We start from the raw sequence: 16,227 nt of genomic DNA, 5'->3' as shown, positions 1-16,227 counted from the left end.
TGCAATATAAAAGAAGACATACACTAGATGGGTTCAGACATTGGTTTTATCTGGGTAGATGCAAGCATGGGTGTTTCATTTTGTGTCTATATATGGGGAGTTTTGTACTTTTCTGAATGAATATAAATTCTTTCATAATTAAAAAAAATAGTTTCCAAGTCTGTCCTTATCTCCTCTGGCTTAAAAAATGTTCAAGTTGACATCATCTATTACATGATCTTTTTTGTATCAGAATTAACCACGCCAAAGAGTCTCTGAAATGCCTATCAACAATATTGCCATATCTTGACTCTCCTACTATACCAGTTCTCAAACTTTAGTACATGTACAAATCAGCTTATTTCTAACTCACAAAACTCCCACATCAGAAGACACAAATTCAATAGGTCTACATAGAATACAGGAATCTGTAATTTTAACAAGTGCCACGTGTTTATTTCTGGTTGAGAAAAACTTGTCTTTCCCTACATAAATTTCCTTTCCTAAATTCTTTTATAATTTGTTACTCAAATACTAGTATTTCCTAGTCTTCATCCTTATCCTCTTGTCTCATTTTATTTAGTTTTTCAAGGACATTTTATCCTTACCTCTAGTTTTAATTATGCAAATAACTCCCTAATTTATTCTTCAGTTCTGGATATCTAATTTCCTATTAGACACTTCCAACTAAATATCTCAGTTACTCCAAAATTTGTATGTTCAAAAGGTAAATAAAACTTTCTCCCTAAACGATCTCCTCCTGTATTGTCTATCTCAGTAAGAGCCATTAAGCCAAACCCAGTAGTAGGCCAAGCTGGAGACTGGTCTTCCTCTCATTGCCTATGGACTACCATGTCTAGTAAATTGCCAAATCCTGACCTGTCATTCTCTCAAATCCACCCTCTCTCTTCCATCAGCTGAACTGCTACTTACTATTCACGCCTCAGTTCAAGAACTTCCCTCCCTAAAGGTTTGGCTCATATCTCTCCTTTATCCCTCCTTGCCCAAATAGCAGCCACCTCCTTCGTGCTCCCTAAGTGGTTTATAAGTTTAATCCTCTGATGCCACTGTTTGCATACTTCCCTCCTGTTGTAAGTTCCCTGGGAACAAAAGTGTCATATGTATTTGTATTTTTACATAGTAGGCATTCAAACTGCTGATAAAAAGTAACATATTTAAAGAACAAAGTTCAAAGCATGATGTAGGCTGAAAAACATAAAATAAGAGCAAAGTATGCCTTTAAATATTTAAATGAATAGGTCTACATTTAATGAGTTTGTGAAAATATATTTGTTTCCAATAATTTCTACTTTATAGTATCTGAGATCATATTTGGAGTAAATGCTCCAAATACACATTTTGACCAAATGCCAAATGGCCAAGTGTTAAAAATTAATATTCTGTTGAATATAACTACAAGAAAACAGGATAGAATATATATGAAGCATTGGCTTTAAACATCAGACAACAGGCAACACAGGACTGTGAACCCTGAGAGAAGGGAAACACTGCCTGCCAGCTACTTCCAGGTCACAACACAGGGACAGGAAAGACAAGCAGTCTGGCGGTTTCACTGAGTTTTAGACAGAGATCAGTTTGGGGAGACCAAGATGGTTAGAATTTACAGGGTACCATGCTGGAGGGAGAGCTCAAAGTAAGTGAGAGCCCTAGATGAACCACAATATATTCCACCAGAATAGAAAAACCTTATAATATATCAGGCAATGATACATTACCATTAGAAGAAGTAGCAGCCTTAGAAGTAGTCTTAGTAGAGGCAATAATTCAGCACTACATTAAAAACTGTTATGGATCCACATTAATAAACACTAAAAGCAAGCCTTGAAACAATCCAACAGATTCCAAATAACTGTGCACACCAATGAAATTCAACACATTTAAGTAGTATAATAAATCAAGCAAGTAACAGTAATAGACTCAATGGCTGGCATACAAGAAAAAATTACCAAGCATGGAAAGGAAGAAAAAAATATGAACAATATGAACCATAACCAGGAGGAAAAAAGTCAATAAATGGAGACTTAGAAATGACAGTGATGATGGCAGGAAAAAAAAATGATGGTAAAACTCTAGTACAAATATATTCCATACACTCATGAAGTGAGAGGAAAACATCATCATCATAAGGAGAGAAAGAGAAGATACAAAAGACACCAAAATTCAACCTTTAGAGATGAAAATTAAATATACCATACTGAAAGGAAAAGTATACTGGATACAATTAACAGATTAAAAACTAGGTAAGAAAAGTTCAGTGAACTTGCAGACAATTCACAGAAACTATCCAATATGAAACATGGAGAGAAGAAACTTGAAAACAAACCTAGAGGATAACTGACTTTTTAACCACCATAAAAACTGAATAACTAGAGTCCCACGAAGAGAGAGAGAGAGAGAGAGAGAGAGAGTGACAGAGAGCGAGCGAGCACGCATGCACGCGCACGCCCATATGCGCTGGGGAAGAGGGTGCAGAAAAAAATCATATTTGAAGGCAAAATAGCCAGAACTTCCCAAACTTGATGAAAATCATAAACTGACAGAACCAAGGAAGCTCAGCAAACCCCAAGAATACACATAAAGAAAGCCACACCAAGGCAAATCATAACCAAATGGCTGAAAATCAGTGATAAAGAAAACATATTAAGTGACCAGAAAAAAAAAGTACATGTTACATATAGAGTAACCAAGAAGGACAACAGACTTCGTATCTGTATGAACCAGAAAAAAAGACAATGGAGCACTATCTTCAAAGTACTAAGAAGAAAATAAAAAGGATCAACCTGGATATACTCAATGAAAATATATTTCAAAAATTAAGGCAAAATAAATTTATTCAGACAAATAAGGGTTGTGAAATTTCACCAACAGTTGACTGCCACTAGAGTAACTATGGAAATAAATTCTTCAGGCAAAGAAAAACAACACTAGATAGAAATCTGGATCTTACATGAAGGAATAAAGAATACCTGAAATGGTAAATATGAGGGTAACAGAAGTTATTCTTCATTTTTCAATCCCTTTTAAGCAGTTAAGATAGAACTATTTAAACTAAAAATAACAATGAATTAGAAGGTTTAAGATAGACATAGACAAAATGTATGACAAAACAGGATAAAGAATGTGGCAGGGGGAGATGGGGATGGAAAAAATACTGTCTTAGGTTTCTACACTAAACATGAAGTGATATTATTCGAAAAAAAACTGTAATAAGTTAAAGTTATCTTGTACACCCTAATGCAAACACTAGAAAAATAAAACAGAATAACACCTAATAGGTGAACAGTAGAATAAAAGCAATGCTATCTCCCTTTTTGCAGATAAGGAAGCTAAGTTCCTTTCTAAGTACAGACCTGTTGTTTGACTTACAAAATTTAAAAATACTACAGCTATCAGATACTACTGTTTTGTTTTTCAAAACAATAGTCAATCATATAAAATGATTTTAGTATATCTTAATATGTATTAAGATATTTGCTTCTTTATCGTTTCTGCCTTTTCTCTTTTTAATACTCAATCAACCTCATTCCTGCATTCACAATATACATGTTGTTCTTACTGTTACAGGGTTTCTCAGCCTCAGCACTACTAACATTTTGGGTCAGGTAAGTCTTTGTTGTAGGATGCTGCATCGTAGGACATTTAGCAGCTTCCTTGGCCTCTACCCACTAGATGCCAGTAGTACTTACTGAGTTGCAGTAACCAAAACTGTCTCCAAATATGACCAAACATTCCATTGGGGGGCAAAATCGCCAGTGCTCTATTTTAGCACTTTAGACTACAGTACCTTATGTAACAATTAAATGTATACATGTCTATGCCCTGCACTGGACTGTAAGTAATAACATCATTCAACACACATATTCACCAAGCATCTAAGTAACAGTGATTAGGATACAACAGTGAATTACATTCTACCGCCATGCCTTACTCATCTCTGCATTCCCCAAAGGCCTTACTCATAATAAGCAACTATTCATTTACTGAAGTGAATAAGCTGTAAGGTGAAGAAAAATTTCATCAATGACATGAATGCAGACAAGCATTTGGTGCCAAAAGGAACATCACCAAATAGAAAATAGGGCCACTTACTTAACATCTTTTTGCAAAATTAATCCGGGGATATCTGTTCTGTCAATTTTGTTTTCTCAAACAGTCATAGAGAAAAATTATTGATTTTTCAACTGTATTCCAGGTTGAGATCTACTTCTAAGGTATGTTTGAGCCCAACTACCCATTGGTATTGAAAGGAATAACATGGGTCTAATTGGCAAAGTACTAAGTGTGAATGGCTATTGACTTCAAAACTACCTATTCAGCAACAATAAACACAACTTTTAAAAACAACATGGAACAACAAAAAATTAAAATCGTTGAGATTGTGCTTTCAACATGAATATGCTGCCTAGAACATAATGTAACGTTCTTAATCTTGAATGAAGCCCTATCACCAAGATTATTTTTAACAGAAAATATGTTCAGAATTTTAACCCAGGAACAATTTCTTTTTATCAGTGACATCTATGCCTCCATGACTCTAAGAGTATATTGTTGAAAAGGCATTTAATCTGGAGACAACAGATGCTGGAGAGGATGTGGAGAAATAGGAACACTTTTACACTGTTGGTGGGAGTGTAAATTAGTTCAACCATTGTGGAAGACAGTGTGGCGATTCCTCAAGGACCTAGAAATAGAAATTCCATTTGACCCAGCAATCCCATTACTGGGTATATATCCAAAGGATTATAAATCGTTCTACACGAATGTTCACTGCAGCACAGTTTACAATAGCAAAGACCTGGAACTAACCCAAATGCCCATCGATGATAGACTGGACAGGAAAAATGTGGCACATATACACCATGGAATATTATGCAGCCATCAAAAACGATGAGTTCACGTCCTTTGTAGGGACATGGATGAACCTGGAAACCATCATTCTCAGCAAACTGACACGAGAACACAAAATCAAACATTGCATGTTCTCACTCATAGACGGGTGTTGAACAATGGGAACACATAGACACAGGGAGGGGAGCACTATACACTGGGGTCTGTTGGGGGGAGGTAGGGGGGGACAGAGGGGGTTGGGGAGTTGGGGAGAGATAGCATGGGGAGAAATGCCACATACAGGTCAAGGAGAGGAAGGCAGCAAATCACACTGCCACATATGCATCTATGCAACAATCTTGCATGTTTTTCACACGTACCCCAAAACCTAAAATGCAATTAAAAAAAAAAAAGAAAAGGCATTTAAGTAGCTCTTACAAATATAAGGATCTACCATAAGCTGCCAGTAGCAGAAATAAGTGAACAGATCAGCTTTGCAGATGGGACGGTCATAGGAAGCACCCTATAATCCCACACAGAACCTATTAACCCACAGGGTATATTACAGCATAAAAAAAGAACAGTGTGAAAAATAACTTTAAGGTTTCAAGACTGAGGAGCTGAAAGAAAAGTATAGCCTTTGCAAATTAGAAGGTAACTGGAAGGCAGTGTTTTATGTCAACATAATACTATACAAGGGGATGGGTACAGTGACTCACACCTATAATCCCAGAAATTTAGGAGGCCAAAGCGGTTGGACTGCTTGAGCCCAGGAGTTCAAGACTAGCCTGGCCAACATGGCAAAACCCCATCTCTACAAGAAATATAAACATTAGCCAGGTGTGGTGGCATACATCTGTGGTCCCAGCTATTCAGGAAGCTCAGATGGGAGGACTGCTTGAGCCTTGGGAGAGGGAGGTTGCAGTGAGCCAAGATTGTGCCACTGCACTCTAGCCTGGGTGACAGAGCAAGACCATGTCTCAAAAATATATATATATATACACACATGCATATATATATATATGGATATACATATATATATATATGCATTGGGATATATATATCTCCCAATAACTAAAAAGAGATTTACTTGGAGTCAGAGCTGGAGATGTTACTCTTAAGAATAATTCTTTAAGAACTCGAAAGCTGATCTCAGAGATTAGGAAGAACAGAAAATCAAGAGAGCATCTATGGAGACAACCATGATAAAGCGTTCCCAGGCAGGTATAAAAGGAAGCACAAATTAATGGCAGTCTGAAAGGTAGGTGAAGTAGAGATTTAGAAGAATTTAGTGTCACTGAAGTCAAGAAATGGTTTTAAGCATGAGTGGTCGGCACCAGACTCCTAAACCTCTTGAGGGCAGAAATTCTTTCCTCTCTGAACATGACAGAAGCCCGTATCACAGTACCTGCCACACGGTATCCTCCTGACAAATACTAATACTGTACCTTGCACTGCGCCTGCCATGCGCCAGACACTGTTTAATTGCTTTATATACATGAATTCATAATTCTCACAACAGAAGGTGCTATTATACCCATTCTACACACAGGGAAATTGAGTCATTAAGCATTTAAGTAATTTTCCTGAACTCCACAGCTAGGAGAATCTGTGCTGTAGAGACTACTGGTTAGATCTGGTTAGAACATTACGAAGCTGTGAGCAAGTTCAATGCAGTGCTAGAGGAAGAACTCAAATTGCAGGAGGTTAGAGCACACTTGAGGTACCCATCAATTCCTCCCTGTCCACTCTCCTTTTGTTAAAGATATTGGCATGGTCAATTTAAAACATGCAGACAAACCTAAGTCTCTTCCTCATCCATTTTTCCCATTCCCCTCTTTCCCCACTCCCCGGCCAACTAGGCTAGAAGTAGAAACCTGACAAATTGGATTCTCTCTCTAGAAACAGAATTGAGACTGGAGATGTTTGCTGAGAACCATGTTACACAGTCAGTGAGTCTGGTGTTGGCATCATGGCAAACCAAAGTCTCATGAAAACCAGTTTTGGGGAAGTGGGAACCAAGAGCTTTAAAGAGAAGGCCAATCTAAAAGAAACTGGAACAGACCTGTGGTGAGTAGCAGAGACATAAGACCATGTGCTTCCAGAGAAAAACTAGAAGAGTAACTGCCTGAAGACTTTTTGATTCCCAGAACACTGAACTGGAATCATGCAATGGACTTCTGCAGCACTGTATGACACATGCTTTTTTTAAAAGTAGGCTAATTAAATTGGCTTTTTGTTCCTTGCAATCAAAGGACCCTCAAACTATTATGGGAGGTAAAAATAAACAAAAACACTGAGTAAGCAGCTACTATGTGCTTCACACTAACTTTCTGAGGTGGGTATGAAGAAAATGAGGCTCATTTAATCAACAGACCTGACTCCCAAATCCAAACTCTTTACAATATACGTCATTTTCACTCAAGTAACATCCTCACCCAGGCCTCTACCCCATTTATTTTACTTCCCAAGAAACATTCTCGGGCTATTCTAAAAATGTTAACTTTTCTCCTCTTACGATGTCCAGTCTCTAATCTATACATTTCAAATGCCTTTACTCCAGACGTTTTTTGTTGTTTTTTGAGACAGTCTCGCTCAGTAGCCCAGGTTGTAGTGCAGTGGCATAATCTCGGCTCACTTCAATTCCGTCTCCCAGGCTCGAGCAATTCTCATGCCTCAGCCTCTCGAGTAGCTGGGTTTAGGGTTTGAGGTGTGCACCACTGTATGTGGCTAATTTTTGTATTTTTTAGTAGAGACCGGGTTTCTCCATGTTGGCCAGGCTGGTCTTGAATTCCTGGCCTCAAGTGATCCACCTGTCTCAGCCCCCTAAAGTGCTGGGATTACAAGCGTGAGTCACAACGCCTGGCACAGAGTGTCTTTTTAATAAACTTTTAAATTATTTATGATGAGGAGAAACAAGACATTTGGATCTTTCCCAGTCTGTTTTGAAACTGATAAAGCATTTTTCTTTCTCTTCCCCATATTACCAGCTTATTGACCCTTAACTCACACCCAGGCTAAACTTAGATCTTTTATTGATCTGTCCTCACCCTTCAATCCTTCCAAGTAGTTGATTAGTAAAAATGCAAACAAGACAGAAAAAAAAAGAAAAACAAAATAAAAAGTTACCCTATCAAAAGTTACAATTACTTTTGAAAAACCAAACAACGCCCACGCTAAAAGTTTGAAACCCTTGCCAAAAAGTTATGAAGACAAGCCAAAAGAATTATTTTTCTATTTCTGAAAATTAGTTTGCTAAGATGGAATGAGAAGGAATTTCTTCTAATCAACAGTGGGTATCCTTTGCCAATTCACGAGAGATTTTCTAAGTCTTTCGCATTTTTGTTAAGAACAGACAGAATTCCTCTACCTATTTATAACTGGCAATTTCTCTTAAAATGGCCTTTCATACACTGTCTAAATTGGTTTAAGTTCCTTTTCCAGACAGTAAGTTCCTAAAATTAAAAAATTAAAAGTTCCATATTTTTTCCAACCTCTAAAGGCAAAAGAGGACTTCTTTAGCTTCTAGACTTATCCTTGGATTTCAGGGGGCTACAGAAGGCTAGAGAATTTCTCATTGGGGTTCCATGTCTTAGGCAACTTCCCATATCCTTAACAACTGCAAAATATCACTGGCCTAGGAGTACACTGCTAGGCCGTCTTCAATCTTATCCACAGTGCCGCTATGCAGGTACATACACTAGTCACTAGTTCAGCTTGGGAACCCACTTCTTCCCTGATTCCCTTACATTCTTTGACCTTTCATAAATTACTGTTACTCACAACTACAATTAATGGTGACATTCACTGTTCACCCCTGGGTCACAGTTTTGTCAGAAGGAACAACAACAACAAAATGAATAATCAAAGTACCTTTTGAAAAAACTATGTGTTTAAGAAAAAATTATTAAATTGCACAATTTTAACTGACACCAATCATGCTAGGCACTGGGCTGCCATTCTAAAATCATGACATTAAAACATTATCTTTGCATTACTGAGTATCCCATTTTTTCTTAGTACTCTATATTTTGAGTATTTTCGGACATAATGAAATCACAGTTATAACATTTCTAAAAAAGTGGGAAGAGCTAAGCAAAACGAGCATTTTGCAAGCCACTGAAAGCTGAAAAGAGAACAGCAATTAATTCTGGTTTGTACTAAAGCTATTAAATAAGTGTCTCAGCAGTCTTTCTCAACATGAAACTCCTTAACATCTAAAGCTAAACCACATCCAACTTTATATGGTTTTAGAAGACAGAGAAAGCGGAAAAAAAATGTAAGCTGGTAATATGGGGAAGAGAAAAAAATGTTAGCTTTTACTGTCTGTCATTTACTTTTTTTTTTTTTTAACACTTCGGTTTCATCTACGTTTTTTTTTTTTATAAGGTAGCTTAGATGCCTGGATTAATAGCAGTATACCCAATCCATTGGGAGTACTTTATGGCCAGCTGCTAAGTCATTAAAAGCCTAGGAGGGTATTTGACAGCGAATCCTTATATCAATACTGTGAGGAGCCGTTTGACGCCTTCCGTTTCTGTCACAAGATCTGAGCAGCGCCTGCTTCCAGGGCTCCGGGGTTCTGACAGTGAAGGATGCTGTTCGAGGACAAAGTGCAACGTCCTCCTCCGGCTGCAAATGCTCCTGTGCGCACACCATGAACACACACTAAGCACGCGCACCACGCACACGTCTCTGAAGACCACCCCGGGGATGAAAAGAGCCTGTCACTAAAACGGGCGGCAGCTCCATCCCCACAGTCGGGACCCCAGGAAGACGCTTCTTGAGCCCGAGCACCACCCTCTACTACGGGCCCGGTGCCTTGGGCTTCCTCTCTCGGCCGCGCTACTCCCGCCCTCCTCCCTCCGCCATGCGAAGGCGCAGCTCTCCCGCGGCCCCGAAGCCAGAAGGGGGACCACCGGCAGGCGGAGGGGTTGGGGCGCCAGAGCCGGGCCGCTCCATCCATGCTGGCCGCACACCCGCCGCCACCCCAGCTAAGCACAGCCTTCGCTGCGGGCGAGTCGGCGCCCGGCTCACCTGGGGGCCGCAGCCTCCGCAGCTCACGGACATGTCACCGGCCGCAACGAGCCGGGAGCGAGCCGGGCGAGCAGGCTGGCCCCCTCCCGCGCCGGCCCCCAGCCCTCCCCCTCCCAGCCCCGCGTCCCTCCCTGCCCACCCCTCAGCTTCCGCCGCCGCCGCCGCCGCCGCAGCTCCGGCCCGCAACACCGCCTACTCTCCACGCCTCCCACTCACTCTCGCGAGAGGACGGCGCACCTCTCGCGAGAAGAACTCCGCGGCGAGCCCGCGCAAAAGTGGGTGGGCGTTTAAAAAGGGAAAGAAGGAACAGGAAAAAAAGCCTTCCCACGTGCTGCGGAGCAGTACCGCCGGTCACATGACTTAGAGGCGGCCTCTCCATTGGCCGGGACCCGCTCAGCCGTGGGAGCTTTAAATTCGAGGCCGACCTACGAACCTGCGGCGGACGTCTTGCGCGCTTCCTGGTTCGTTGCCTTGGAAACGGCTTAACCCTTTCCTCTGGCAAGACCCCAGGCCTTGGCTTGCTCCGCAGGTTTGGTTTCAGGCTCTGTCTCTTTTCCGTCAACCCCTTGGTCGCCTGGGGTCAGCTGGGCTCCTTCTTCGCCACAAGGCTAGTTTTGCTTTCTTCCGAAGCCCCAAGCCCTTCCCAAAGTGGCAGCCCCACCAGATCTGACTGCCCAAGGAAGGGCCATCCTTTCTGATGGCTCCGCCCCTTCTCCCAGCATCTCCAGGGAGGACTACTCACAGCGCACAGGGCCTCCGGTCCTATCCCAGCCAAGATTCTCAGGGCCCTAGTGCACCCAGTAGCACCCAGGATTCTCAGGGCCCCTAGTGCTCACCGTGATGTCTTTACATGGTATGGAAATCAGAAAGTAAAACTTTAGTCGCTGAGAAGCCTAGCCAGAGATGAAAAGCTATTATGCTGATTATTTTCACCTAAAATGTGAAGGGCCAGTCCAGTCAGATTGCCCTGTCTCCTCAAAAGCATCTGTTCTTCAAAAATGGAAACACCTGGCAAGGAGGAAGACATTTTTGAGAGTGTCCTGATTATGAGTTAAGTTTGGCCCTGTTCGGAGGAGAGGGTCAGGGAAGAAAGGGTGCATTCATTTGCTCATTTCTTCATTCAGCAGACACTACTAGGCGCTGTCTATTGAGCAATGATGACAACAAACTGTAGATTCTAGGGAGCTTATCTGAAGGTGAAAAGAAGGGGAAAAAAATCTGTTGGTTTTAAGCTGTATGCAAAGAAGTTATAATAAGTGACGTGATGGTGATTGAGTGGCTAGTAAAGGGGCTGCCCTTTTGAGGAGAAGACATTTTAGCAGGGATTTGAATGACAGTCATGCAAAAGTCAGCGTAGAGCATTCCAGGAAAAGGAAAACACTAATTCAGAGGTCCTAAATAAGGACCTATTCTAGTACATTTGAGGGAAGAAGAAATGAGAAAGTAAACTTTCTTGAACCTGGAGTTGGAATCTGTAAGAGTTAAAGAAAGAAGAAAGTAACACAAAAAGCCTCTTAACAAAGCTAGGTTTATCTTGGAGAATAAAACTGAGAGGGGCTTCTGGCTGATTTCGGTCAGGAGCGTTCTCTCTTACAGACTAAGGCCATTTAACGATTTAGGGAGGGAGAGCTTATTGCAGGCATGGAATGTTTCTGGGTGGAAGAGAGTTTTATTGCCGGGGATGGAATGTCTCAGGTCCAAAGGGAAGTTATCTCAGGGCTGGCATATCTCTGGTCAGAGGGGAGGTTATCTTCGGGCTGGCATGTTTCTGGTAGAGAGGGGTTTATCTCTGGGTTGGAATGTTTCTGGTTGAAGGTGTCATTGTGGTTTATGGTCATGCTGACATTAGCCATTAGACTGTTTTTTGGGCTGGATTTAGGCGGTTTTTAATCAGGGGAAACTTAAAATGGCGGTACTTGTCCAAGATGGTGATGCTCCTGCTCTGTCAGAAACTAGCATGGGCCAGATCCTGTAAGGCTTTGTTAGCCAAGAAAGGAATTGAAAGTTTATTCTAAATGCAATAGACGATATTAGAGGGTTTTTAATAGAGGAGAGACACCCAGAGTTTACTTTTTTAAATATATATATATATATATTTTTGCATTTTAGGTTTTTAAAAAAATATCTCTTCCTTGAAAAGAATGAGCCTTAAAGAGGCCAAAGCAGAAGCACGGGAGATTCAGAGATATATATCCCAGGTGAGAGACAGTCATGAAATTTAATTTCCAATGATCATTTCTAAAATCCATTAGGTCAGAGTTCTGATGCTGTTTCTGCCTTCGTTAAAACACATGGATTTCTCCTAATTACAAGGAGAAATAATTGGAGAATTTTCTTTTGTTATCTGGGGGAAAACAAATGGCTGAAAAAAAAGGGCCCACCTATAATTTTTTTCCCTCCATTACGCTATGCTGACAACCACCTCTTCTATTCTTAAAGTCAGTTCTAAGAAGAGGACAGAAAATGAAGTTCTGTGCAGATACTTATTCCTTGGTGTAAGATTTGAAAAGATAGAGGTTGAAGGCTGGGAAATGAAAAGGATGTTTCACCAAAAGAAACGAATCAGGAGACAGGTTTCAATTCGAAGCTCTCTCATTAGTGATACAACCAAATCAAGGTTCCTTATCACCACTGAGTCTCAGCTTCCTCATACATAAAACAAGGCAATTTAACTACACCTGAAGTGGTTAAGCCTGAATTACATTTTAACATGCACACATCAGTAGGACGGAAGCTGGAAAGAGAAATGAAATGATTTTTTTATGAAAACCTAGCAGAGTCAGCAGCTCAACCCAAATGAAATTGGACACACACACACCAGCTGAGGAACTCTGAAACTAGTTGATACAGATACCAGGAATGCTTCCCTAAGAAACCTTGGCCTTCTCTGAGTGTGAAAACGGAAACACTGCCACCTGCTCAACCTCGTATTCCATTTCTCTGAAGCTATTTTGAACCTATGTAGTATTAAATAAATAATGATTCACATGTTCCTAATCAGGGTTTAAGAACTAGATAGAAAATAAATTTTTTAAAAGGTCTGAGGCAATATCCTAACGTTAAGCTAACTCCTTAATTTTAACAAAGCAAGATTTCAAGAAACATAGGGCTGCTTTTTAAAAGGAAAAATGCCAAAAAGAGAAAAAGTACTATTTTAACAAACTAGGACCATTCTTTCAAAATGCTAATTGAGTACTTTTGAGTGTTTACAGCCCTCATAATGATGAACTGAAACAGCTGCTTGGTACTGCTAAGTTGAACTCTAGGCTCAACTCTCCCAATCGAACATCTCTTAACAGAGCCTGAAATAAATCCTCCCAACTCACCCTAGCAAGACAGTCACTGTGGTCTCTTGTGCTAGCTACAGTTATTTACAATACAGTTAATAGAAAGTGAGGGAAAAAAAATAGGATTGAGATCCAGTTCTGCTGTGACCCTAGTTCCTGGATTCTTTTTAAAATTGTATTTTTTTTTTAACAGTTTTATTGAGGTGTAAGCCATATACCATACAATTTAATTCCTTTGGTAGATTTACAGTTGTGCAACCATCATCAAATTCTAATTTTAGAAGTTTTGTTCCTCCCTAAAAGAAACTTTGATACCCAGTAGCAGTCAATCTACTTTATGTCTCTAAAGACTTGCCTATTCTGGACATTTCATATAAATGGAGTCATACAATATTTTATGTCTCACTTTGTTCATTTAGCATGTGTTAAAGGATCATCTATGTTGAAGTGTGGATCTGTACTTCATTTTTCTATTGCCAAATAACGATTCCATTCTATGCATATAGCACAGTTTATTGATCAACTTATCAGTTGATAGACATTTTGGTTGTTTCTATTATGAATAATGCTGCTTTGGATATTCCTATACAAATTTTGTGTGAATGTTGCTGATTCTTATAATACTCTAAAAAATATAAGACGTTCTATTTATGCTGTTTACAAAGTCCATATTTCTCCTCGCACCGTTCCTTTGCTTCCAAGTATGTGCACTCTGTCCCCAGAGGGTTGCCATTTCTACCCAGGCAAGTCACATCTGGCCATGCTACTCCCCTGCTTACAACCTTTCATAGCTTCTCACGGTTTTCCTCATAATCTGCTTTTCTCCTTTGCTCTCGTATCATTCTCCCTTTCAGACTGTTCCCTTTTCAGTTCCTCAAAATAGGACCAGACCCTGCCTGCCTTATCACCTTCCACAGGCTGTTTCTTCAGGATCCAATATTCTTTTTCTGTCTATCCTGGTTAGCCTCTGAATGCCCAAGAATCCTTCAGCTTTCAACTCTACTGTCACTTCCTCAGGAACTCTTGTCCTAACTCCCCAGACTAAGTAAGTTCCCCTTTATTTAGGACTCCCTACTTTTTCTTCAACAGATTTATCAACTTATAACAATTTTTTTTTTTTCGAGACAGAGTCTTGCTCTGTTTCCCAGGCTGGAGTGCAGTGATGTGATCTCGGCTCACTACAACCTCCACCTCCCAGGTTCAAGCAATCCTTCTGCCTCAGCCTCCCAAGTAGCTGGGACTACAGGCGCACACCGCCACACCCAGCTAATTTTTCGTATTTTAGTAGAGACGGGATTTCATCATGTTGCCCAGGCTGGTCTCAAATACCTGAGCTCAGGCAATCTGCCAACCTCGGCCTCCCAAAGTTCTGGGATTACGGGCGTGAGCCACCACGCCCAGTCCCCAACTTACAACAATTTTTATTTGTGTGGTTACCTGGTTAATATCTGTCTCCCTCCTCCAGTAAACTGTAGGATCCATGAGCAAGGGCTGTTTCTGTTTTTGCTTAGGAGTTACTGGCACATAGTTTCAATAACTATTCAAAAAAGGAAAGGGAGGAAGGAGGGTGTCTTACCAGACTATTCTATGTTTTATTTAATTTGTATTGCTGAGAGTCCTCAGTAAAGTCTTGATATGTTACAAGCCAGATCTGTGCTAAGCTAAGGGAAATGAACGGCAAGGCGTGTCCCATGCTTGGGATGGTACAGCAGGGGGAAAACAGGTGTCTTCTGTTCATGCTCCTCACAGAAATGGGCTGGGGAGAGGAGAGACCAGTGGTGTACAAAGGAGCCAAGGCAGCAGGCTGGCAAGTCAGAGAACACAGCCTTTGTCTAAGGGCATGCAAGAGAGTGCCTGGGAACCCCTCATGTGTCTCCTAGGGGTATTTTAGTGGATAATATTGGTGTCTCCTCCACTGTAATTTTGTAAGTTAAGGAATTTTTTTTTCTTTTTTAGACACTGTAACAGAAACAAGACATTTGGGTTATAGGCATATGAAAGAATTATGACCCAGTAAGTTTGAATGATTTGTTCTAGATCACATGGGGCACTAAATGGAATAGTTCAGACTAAAATTAGCTAGTTCAGTCTGATCCTATCTTTCAACAAAACTAAGCCTACTACACAAAGCTAGCCTCTCAGCTTAATAATACCCTTGGTGACCTTCTGAGTACAAAGGCAGGCATCATCTTTCCCCAGGAGCTTTGGAGCTTTACAGTAGCAACCTTTGACAGCCAGGAGCAGATTCCATGTCGCTTCCTGTTTGAAAACTTGACTCTCCCTTTGGCCCAGTTGCTGAATTCCTGCCTGAGTGATATTTCCTGTCTGAGTGATGGCCCAGCTGGTGGCTCACTTGTAAAAGTGAGATGTCAAGTCCTTTTCTACATAGTTCAGTTTTGGGATTTTGTTTTTTATGATTATGAATTAATACACACATTATGTAGAACATTAGAAAAATATAAGAAAATATAATGGAGCAGACCAGTTATTTGGTGGTTGCTTTACGTGTATTATTTAATTTATTATTATTTTTTGTTTATTTGGAGACAGAGTCTCTGTCACCCAAACTGTAGTGCAATGATCATAGCTCAGTGTAGCCCTGAGCTCCTGGGCTCAAGTGATCCTCCCCACTTAACCTCCAGAGTAGCTAGGACTACAGGTGTATGCTACTGCATCTGGCTACTTTTTATTTATTTGTTTTTTTGTAGAGACAGAGTCTTGCTGTGTTGCCCAGGCTGGTCTTGAACTCCTGGACTCAAGCTTCCCAAAGAGCTGGGATTATAGGCATGAGACACTGCGTCTGGCCAAATTTATTAATACTTAATAAACCAATGTATTAATAAAACATTCTAAAAGGGGAAAAATGTGGAAATTATAGTTTCATCAGCCGTTTAAATATGTAAAGTTACTTTTTAAGTTCAAGAGGTAAAATACCTCTTTTATGCCTTTGGTTTGAATCCATGCATATTATATTGCAATCTACTATATAGTTTATAACATACACACTGTCAACCTTAATGAGATTCAGAAAATGTAATTCAGTATAGAGTTTATTTGAGCATAAAGCTTGAGGATG

The 16,227-nt window shown here is 40.4% G+C and overlaps 1 protein-coding gene across 2 annotated transcripts in view; it reads right to left on the bottom strand.

Annotated features, from left to right (window-relative positions):
- The window catches only part of AKAP11 (A-kinase anchoring protein 11), a 51,503-nt gene extending 40,948 nt beyond the window's left edge, over positions 1 to 10,555 (bottom strand). Inside the window, exon 1 of one of the 2 annotated variants that reach the window (XM_012476784.2) lies at positions 10,298 to 10,555. The gene's annotated coding sequence lies outside the window, so the exon portion shown is untranslated. Of the gene's footprint in view, positions 1 to 9,864; positions 9,944 to 10,297 lie in introns of those variants that run through there. The other variant, XM_012476783.2, reaches the window with a different exon arrangement.
- Positions 10,556 to 16,227: the final 5,672 nt, after the last annotated feature.

This window comes from Aotus nancymaae, unplaced genomic scaffold (genome assembly GCF_030222135.1).
Source record: "Aotus nancymaae isolate 86718 unplaced genomic scaffold, 86718_ANA_hifiasm-v0.15.2.pri h1tg000043l, whole genome shotgun sequence".
NCBI lineage: Eukaryota > Metazoa > Chordata > Mammalia > Primates > Aotidae > Aotus > Aotus nancymaae.
This window is presented reverse-complemented; position numbering and strand designations above follow the sequence as displayed.